The sequence below is a fragment of the Triticum dicoccoides genome, chromosome 2B (genome assembly GCF_002162155.2).
Source record: "Triticum dicoccoides isolate Atlit2015 ecotype Zavitan chromosome 2B, WEW_v2.0, whole genome shotgun sequence".
NCBI lineage: Eukaryota > Viridiplantae > Streptophyta > Magnoliopsida > Poales > Poaceae > Triticum > Triticum dicoccoides.
In genome coordinates, this window is record NC_041383.1 from 711819146 (window position 1) to 711828280 (window position 9135).

The following is a 9135-nucleotide window of genomic DNA, read 5'->3' on the forward strand; positions in this document are numbered from 1 at the left end:
TGTTGGTCTCCAACAAAGCTGATAAAACAGCTAAGGAAAACCAGCTTGAAGACAGTGAGGCAATCCCAAAGTCATCTTCCTTTACTGTTCGAGTTACTGGCCAGTACCACTTGCATAAGCTATTCAAACTCACTGTCTGAATCAGTTCGGTTTCTTGATTCTCAACTGCAAGCTGAAAGACATCAATCAGTTGTGCTGCGACAAGAAGCAAAAGGACTGCAGAAGTCCCTGGAGCATTCAGATGCATACTTTCTGGTACAATAGCAAGCGTTGGAGGATTTTAGCGCCAAACAGGACAAAGCTAATAAGCTTGCTAAGCTTATTGCCAGCATGGTGGATACCAAGATAACGTTTCTTGAGCTCTTCTGAAGTTGTTTCAGTTATGGACTTGTTTTGCTGCTGCGTTTATTTGCACTGGTGGCCAATTTTGACGGCCAATGTATGTAATATGCTGCTTTGTTCCCTATATTTGCACTGGTGGCAAACTTTGATGCGCAGTGGATGTAATATGTGTAATAGCTGAAATAGGCTAGCATTAGTTGCTTGCTTATTTATTTCCTTATTGTCTTGTTTAGTTGTTTGCTTGTAGTCACTGCAGTTCTTTTTCTGCGTTTTGTTAGTGGCCACAATAACCTTGTTTTGGTAACTAAGCCACAATAATCATGGCAACACACGGACTATTGTAACCATGGGCCTCCTGCGGGCCGTAGGATCCATAGGCCTTCTACAGGCCGTAGGATCCATGGGTCTTTTACGGGCCATAGGATCCATGGACTTTCTACGGGCCGTATGATCCACGGGCCTTCTATGGGCCATAGGATCCATTGGTCTTCTAGGGCCGTAGGATCCATGGGCCTTCTACGGGGCGTATTATCATTTTGCCAAACATGGGCCATACTATTTGTGGACCATAACGGGACGTTAATAGGCCATATTTGATAACGCTATGAAAATAGCCCAATGGGTTAACGGGCCACAAACGGGCCGAATGTAACCACGGGTTGTATTTGGCCCACAAACAGAACAGGCCAGTAACGGACCGTATCTAACCGAATTCTATAAATGAGCCCAAGAATAAATGGGCCCTTAGAAGGCCAAAAGTTAACACAGGCTGGAAACGGCAGACGGAATAATGGGCCGTTAATGGGTATAAAGTGATACACTGTTCATTATGGGCCAGTTTCATCTCGGGCCTTAATTGGGCCGAGATTTACAAAGAGCCTCATATGGGCCGAAATACATCATGGGCCATACATGGCCCAAAAGTTACAACGGGCTAGAATCGTATTGGACGGCCCAGATGAAGCTACTGGGCGTAATTCCGATAGGCCGTAACGGGCCAGTAGTAAGCTGGCCATAAATGGGCTATATACGAACTGGCCGTTAACATGCTTTCTGTGGTCCGGCCCGTTACGTTTTGACCAAGTCAAACGGGCCGGCCTTTTCACCCGAATGGGCCTTTGTTGGGTCGTGCCACTTGTTGATGTATCAGAGGCGCCTCCTGTCCAATGAGTGGATGACATCTGTCCTAACGTTGAGCCGACACGTGTTTCCTCCGGCCAATGAGAATTTTACACGTGGAAAATTCCCATTGGTCCAGGTTGTTAACGGGTTATCGGAACCAAAACCAGACCCGATAGCTTAACGGCATCCCGTTACGGTGGATGCCACGTGTCGGTCACCCTTGATGAAAGCACTTCTATGACGCGTGATTTATCGTCATGGAAGTGGACACTTCCATGATGATAATTTTGGTAATGTCATGGAACACTTCTACGGCAACATAGGTATGACTATCTTCACTCTGTCATAGATTTGTCATGGATGTACATGCATGATAGAAAATGTGACCTATTGTGAAAAACACATATCATCACGGAAGTGTCTTTTTTTGTAGTGTTTCATCATGCTCATATGATTCGCATTCATTACTTCGATAATTTGATATGTGGGTGGACCATTGCTTGGGTACTGCCCTTCCTTGGACAAGCATCCCACTTATGATTAACCCCTCTCGCAAGCATCCGCAACTACGAAATAAGAATTAAGGTAAACCTAACCATAGCATGAAACATGTGGATCCAAATCAGCCCCTCACGAAGCAACGCATAAACTAGGGTTTAAGCTTCTGTCACTCTAGCAACCCATCATCTACTTATCACTTCCCAATGCCTTCCCCTAGGCCCAAACAATGGTGAAGTGTCATGTAGTTGACGTTAACATAACACCACTAGAGGAAAGACAACATACATCTCATCAAAATATCGAACGAATACCAAATTCACATGACTACTTATAACAATACTTCTCCCATGTCCTCAGGAACAAATGTAACTACTGACAAATCATATTCATGTTCATAATCAGAGGGGTATTAATATGCATAAAGGATTTGAACATATGATCTTCCACCAAATAAACCAACTAGCATCAACTACAAGGAGTAATCAACACTACTAGCAACCCACAGGTACCAATATGAGGTTTTGAGACAAAGATCGGATACAAGAGATGAGCTAGGGTTTGAGAGGAGATGGTGCTGGTGAAGCTGTTGATGAACATTGACCCCATCCCGATGAGAGGATTGATGGTGACGATTTCCCCCTACCTGAGGTATGTTTCCCCAACAGAACAGCTCCGCCGGAGCCCTAGATTGGTTTCGCGAGGTTCCCACTCGAGACTGCGGTGCTTCATCCCAAAAGCTTCCTTCTATTTTTTTTAAGGCAAAAGACACCTTATACCAGAAGATGGGCATCAGGGGGCTGCCAGTTGGCCCACGAGGCAGGGGGCGTGCCCTCCACCCTCGTGGACACTGGGTGGCCCCCCTCTGGTGCTTTCTTCGCCCAATATTTTTAATATATTCCAAAACTGACTTCCATGGAGTTTCAGGACTTTTGGAGTTGTGCAGAATAGGTCTGTAATATTTGCTCCTTTTCTAGCCCAGAATTCTAGCTGCCAGCATTCGCCCTCTTCATGTAAACCTTGTAAAATAATAGAGAAAAAGCATAAGTATTGTGACATAATGTGTAATAACAGCCCATAATGCAATAAATATCGATATAAAAGCATGATGCAAAATGGACGTATCAGTTGTCATTTGATGAATGGGATCACATCATTAGAGGATGATGCAAAATGATCGTTTAGTTTTATCGCAAAGACGTTCGACTACATCAACCGCGTTACTAAACGCTTTCGCTTTCGATCTACGAGGGTACGTGGATACACTCTCCCCGCTCGTAGCAATGCATCTCCTAGATAGATCTTGCATGATCATAGGCAAAATTTTGTAATACTGCATTCCCCAACAGGCGCCTCCCTCCTTGCTTTGCCGCCACAATGCATGATGTCGGCACACCGCAGCCCCCTTCCTCTCCCCACTTCTATTCAATCGCTTCCTACCGCCATTGCCTGAATCAATGCATCTAGCAGTCGCCGCGGGTGGACGTGATTGGCCTTCGTTCTTAAGTTAACAAGAGCAGATGGAACGATCGAGCAACCACAAGCGGGGCGCATGGGAACCAAGATGCACAACCAGCGCCTGAAGCGTCGTATAGGAGCTCCCTCTCACTAGTAGAAAAAAAAAACCCATTCGTCCTGGTTCGTGAGGGCCATTTGTCCCGGTTCACGAACCGGGACTAAAGGGTCGTCACTAAAGCCCTGTCCCTTTAGTCCCGGTTCGCCCAGGAACCGGGAAAGATGGGGCTCCACGTGGCCGCTGCCGCTTGCCCGGGCAGGGGGGCCTTTTGTCCCGGTTGGTGCCACCAACCGGACCAAAAGGCTTCCACGTGTCAGCATTTCAGGGGCTGGGTTTTTTGTTTTTTTTTCTGAAATGAGGGTGGGTTGGGGGGTTTTGTAGGGTTAATTTAGGGGTTTCATATATTGTGTTCGCTAGCTAATAGAGAGAAGTGTCCTCTCTTATCTCCGTGCTTGGTCGAGGCTACGTATAGAGAGGACTCGACACGCTAGCTAGCTAGTAAGCAAATGAAGAAAACTATTAAGTACAGAAGATCGTCATAAACATATACAGAGAGAAGTGACCGACCTCTCCTTCTAGCCGAGAGATTGGTCGAACAACAAGTTTTCGTATATCTTACAGACGGTATTGGCTATATATATATATACAATGTGTAAGATCTCTTACAATACCCTAACATATGAACTGAACTTCCACATGCATGGTGGTATTCTCCGGCTTTATTGATGACGTGGTCAAGAAAGAATCCAGTCAATTCCTCTTGAATTGCTCGCATGCGATCTTGTGGTAGGAGTTCATTCCGCATCTCCCACATCTAATTTGAATAAGGGGGTCAATACATATATATGAATGAAACTCAACAGAAATGATGGTAATAAAATAAACTTGTGAATATTTTTGCTTATGCACTTCATATTGTCTTTTAGAGTAGCCCCGCCTGTTCTTGGCCGTCGCATTGTAGATAAACTCGCAGACGTAGTATCCATAGTAAATATTCCTGGGTTTCTGCCACAAGCACTTTACGAGAAATAGAGGTCAATCAAACTAATAATGAAGCATTATAAATGGCATTGATGAAAGTAGCTAGAATCAACGGGAGATGCGCGGAACTAGCTAGCTAGTAGTACTTACTTTCGGGAATTTCCATCGCAGATCTCGCGGCAGTTCCAAAACTTGTGCGGTGAATACTTTCCAAGCACTGCGAGACAAAGAAAACAATTACTTGATATCATGAAATGAACAAAGTTGCCGATATGGTGCGATAATGATCGATTCAACTTAGTTCTCGAGCATTTTAGACATGTCTGCATATTCATTGCGATCTTTTCATCTCGAGTCTAAGACACTTACTAGTCCCTGTTCAAGCTTAATCTCTAGGAGAATATAGTGGAAACTGAGCACGCATGCATATAACTCATCAGTTACATTAATTACTATAACCTTGAGTAATAATTAAGGGAAACTGAATATGCACAAGACAGTAACACTCACTTGAAGTTGTAAGGAAATAGTATTGTATCTTTCTTTTGATTTATTACCAACAATCGTAGCAAGTTCTGCTCGGTTTCTTCGGCATGAAATTTAACCGTAAATTCATCTATGAGATTTGTGTTAATGAACCCAATATCATACATTTCAGCTCTTCTGCATTCGACGATCTTCAATCTGCATAATATAGTGAGGATAATTATATATACATGCAATGAAAGAGCTGAGCTATATATAGAGACTTAATAACAGAATTAGTACTTACAGACAGTAGCAAGTGGCCGTTAATTTATCGAGGGCCTTTAGATTGAAAAACTGGAAGAACTCCTCAAATGGAACAAACAACTCCTCAATTCCAACGAGGTCGTGTTGATCCTCTTTAACTGTCAGCGTCAAATTATCGATTTTACCCAGCTGACTGTGCCTTTCTGCAGGTTTCCATGTACAAATCATGGAATCTTTGCATCATCGTTGTTAGAGAAGTTCCATATTTGACGAGAGGCTTCCCGTACTCCTATTTTTATTCGTCTGGCTCCATTATATCAAAATGTGCATCATCGTAATCTCTAGGATTGGTACCAGGCAAGACCCCCGGATGATTAGCGATGATATCACTAGACACCTTAAGCGGGGGGCACGATTGGTTCGCTTGTTTGCCGAGCTGGGGAAAATTTTTCCCAGTTCTTCGTTCTTGTAACCTTTTGTCACTTCAAGTACTTCCCGACCGCTTCGCTTGCTTATATGTCTTTTCAGTAATGCGCTCATAGTTGGTTTGCGGTGGAGACAGTGGTGGTCGCTATAGGGCATCCAAAGTGCGCTTCGCTTTCACCGGATCTATCTTCTCCTCCGGAGGTGGATGTCTCTTAGCTCTTTGCGTTGCGAAGTAGTCCCTCACTTGGGCTTGACAGATCTCCTCGTTTTCCTTCACGGTCATCTCGTATGGTAACTTCTCTGGAGTCTTGAGACATGGACCGAAACTAAATTACCTCCCGCCTGTACTGCTAGACGCCGGAGCAGGCCGAGCGCCTGCGGCTTTCTTCTTTAGTTGCTTACGAGGCGGAGGAGAAGGACTGCGATGCACCGGAGCAGCCGGAGTGGTGGCGGGTCTCTTCCGCCCTTGCTGACGAGGCGGAGAAGGAGGAGGCTGGCTGGTCGGGTGCGCCAGCACGCGGAGAAGGAGGCGGAGTGTCGCCACGCGCCAGAGAAGGAGGCGGAGTGCCCTGATCACTCGCTAGAGGAGCAGGTGGAATGCCGCCATGCACCGGAGAAGGAGACGGAGTGCCCTGATCACTCGTCAGAGGAGCAGGCGGAGGAGGAGGCAGAGTGCCCTGACTCGCCGGAGGAGGAGGAGGAGGTGGAGGCGTCCCGTTCGGAAGGTTGATGAACTCCTTCCTCCATAGGCATGGAGTCTTCAAAGCAGAACCCAGTCGAGTCTCCCCTTCACCCGTAGGGTGGTCAAGCATGAGCTCCTCAAATCCCTCCGTTATTTCTTCCACCGTCACCCTAGCATATCTTTCTGGAATTGGACGGCAGTGAAAAGTTGCGCTGGGTTCAGGAGGTCGAACAGAGCTGACAGCCGCCTTGACTTTGTACTTCTGCCATTGCGTCATAAGGTGGCAAAGTTGAGACTCTCTGGTAGCATCCACGGGGTAGCTAGTAGGAGCTGTGAAGACAGGCTCCAGCTGAAGCTGCTCGGTGGAAGACACACTGCTTCTCCGCTGAGATGGCGGGGTAGCTTCGGGGGTAGCTTCGGCAGGTCGCTTGCTTTGAACTGCATCTTGTTCCTCTAGCTTCTGTACCCTTGAGTGCAGCTCCTGCAGTTCGCTCTGCTCCACCTTCCTCCTCCTCTCTTGGCATTTGTAACTGCCAGCGTCCGGAAACCCAACCTTCCACGGAACAGAGCCTGGCGTGCCTCGTGTCCGTCCAGGGTGCTTAGGATTCCCGAGGGCCATTGTGAGCTCGTCCTTCTCTCTGCCTGGAACGAACGTCCCTTCCTGCGCTCCGTTAATATAGGGTTGAAGCTACATGAGGGGTATTCGCAGTTGCTCCCTCGTCCAAACGCACTTCCCTGTTATAGGGTCCAATGTTCCGCCAACCCCGAAGAACCAAGTCTGGCAATGGTCTGGCCAGTTCAATGTCACTGGTTCGACCCCTTTATCAAGCAGGTCGTTCTCAGCCTTGGCCCACAACGGTCGGGCTTTCAGGGAGCCACCTGACCCCAAGTGCTGGTGATGCTCCTTCTTCGCAGCATTTATGTTGTTTATGGCTGACATCTTCTTACTCCTCTCTGATGTCTTGTTGGCCACAAATGTGTCCCATTGGTCTCTGAGCTTCTCGTACAGGCCAATGAATTCTGGTGTCTTTTCTTTGTCGACAAACTTTGCTTTCAGGTCATTCTTCCACTTCCAGAATAGATCTGCCATCTTCTTGAGAGCAAAGGACTTGATTAATGGCTCTATAACTGGATTCTCCGGATCGTCCTCTTCCAGTAGGGTGAAATTTACCTTCAGCGCTTTCCAAAGATCAGCTTTCTGTCTATCTTCGACAAAAGAAACTTGAAGATCTTCATCCTTAGGCTGATTCCATAGCTCTATGCTGATCGGGATCATGTCCCTAACAAGAACCCCGCACTGAGCAGTAAATGACTCCTTGGTCCGGAGGGGTTCAACCGGTTGGCCATCGCGCGCGATTGCTGTGATCGTAAACCTTTCATCTGATCGCAACTTTTTCTTTGGGCCTCGTCTCTTTACCGAAGTTGTGCTCGATCTGGAGGGCTAGAAATAAGAAGAAAGACAAGAGTTAATATGTGTAGATACCAAAACAATGAATGCATCAATTAGCTATAGTCAGCACAGGCTTAATTAATATATATACTTGCCCGGACTCTGTTCGGTCACCGGAGCCGTCATCACGGCCTCCTTCTTGCACCGGCATTCGGTCTCCTCCGTTGTTCGAGGACCGTAGCCTGCTTCTTCACTCTCTCCTTCCAGACCATCGCTTTCATTAAGATACAACATGACATCAGCTCCGGCTGTGATTATGTCCCCCAACACCCGTTCTGCTTCCTCGTCTCGGCCGTGCTCCATAGTTTCTGCAAATATTACAACATGGCAATTATTATACAAACATGACAGATGGATATATTAGTGGCAAACGTAGACCTAGCTATAGCTATTCACAACAAGGAATTATATTAATTAATGGCCTCGGCGCTTCTCTAGGATTTGGGGTGGCCTCGGCAACGCTTAAAGGGTTTGGGGTGCCTCGACTACAACACTCTTTTAACTTGGTAAAGGAGGGGGTATATCAACAACGACGACATACATACATGGAAAAAATGTTATCGGGGAGGGGGTATATCGACCCCTCCCCCTCATGCCGAAGTTATCGGGGAGGGGGTAATCGACCCTCCCCCCTCATGTTGAATTCCCGAGAGAGTTAGGAACCGGAGGGGGACTCCTCCCGCCTCATGTCTGAGGAGTTTTTACTCCCTCTCTCCCATGAAGCATTCATAAAACAAACTTAATACGAGTTTTAACAGAAAACATTCATCGAACAAAAAATATTCTATGAACATTAAAAATTGTAACTTTTGCATATTCCTAGAACCCTTGAACCCTCGACCCTCAACCCTCGGCCCTCGAACCCTCGACCATAGAACCCTCAACCCTCGACCCTAGAACGCTAGAACCCTCAAACCCTCGACCCTCGACCCCTCGACCCTCGAACACTCGAACCCTAGAAGAAATGAATAGAGAGAGGAGAAGATCAAAGAAAAGAAGAAGAAAAAAAAGAGGGGAAGAAGAAAGGAATAGAGGTGAAGAAGAAGAAAATAGAAATTACTCTATTTTTTCTTCTTATCTTCTATTCCTTTCTTCTTCTCCTCTTTTTTCTCTTTTTTTCTCTTTTTTTCTCTTCTTATTTATTTCTCCTCCTCTTCTCCTTTTTCTTTTCCTTCTTCCTAAACTAAACATAAACTAAATTAATCCTAAAACTAAACGAAACTTCTCCTCCTCCCTTTTTCTTCTTCTTCTTTTTTCCATCCTAAAACTTTATGAACAAAATTACAATAGAAAAAACAATAAAAATTCTATGAGCAAAATAAAAATTCTATAAAAAAATGACATATTCTTTGCATATGAACATACAAAAATTTGCATATTCTACAA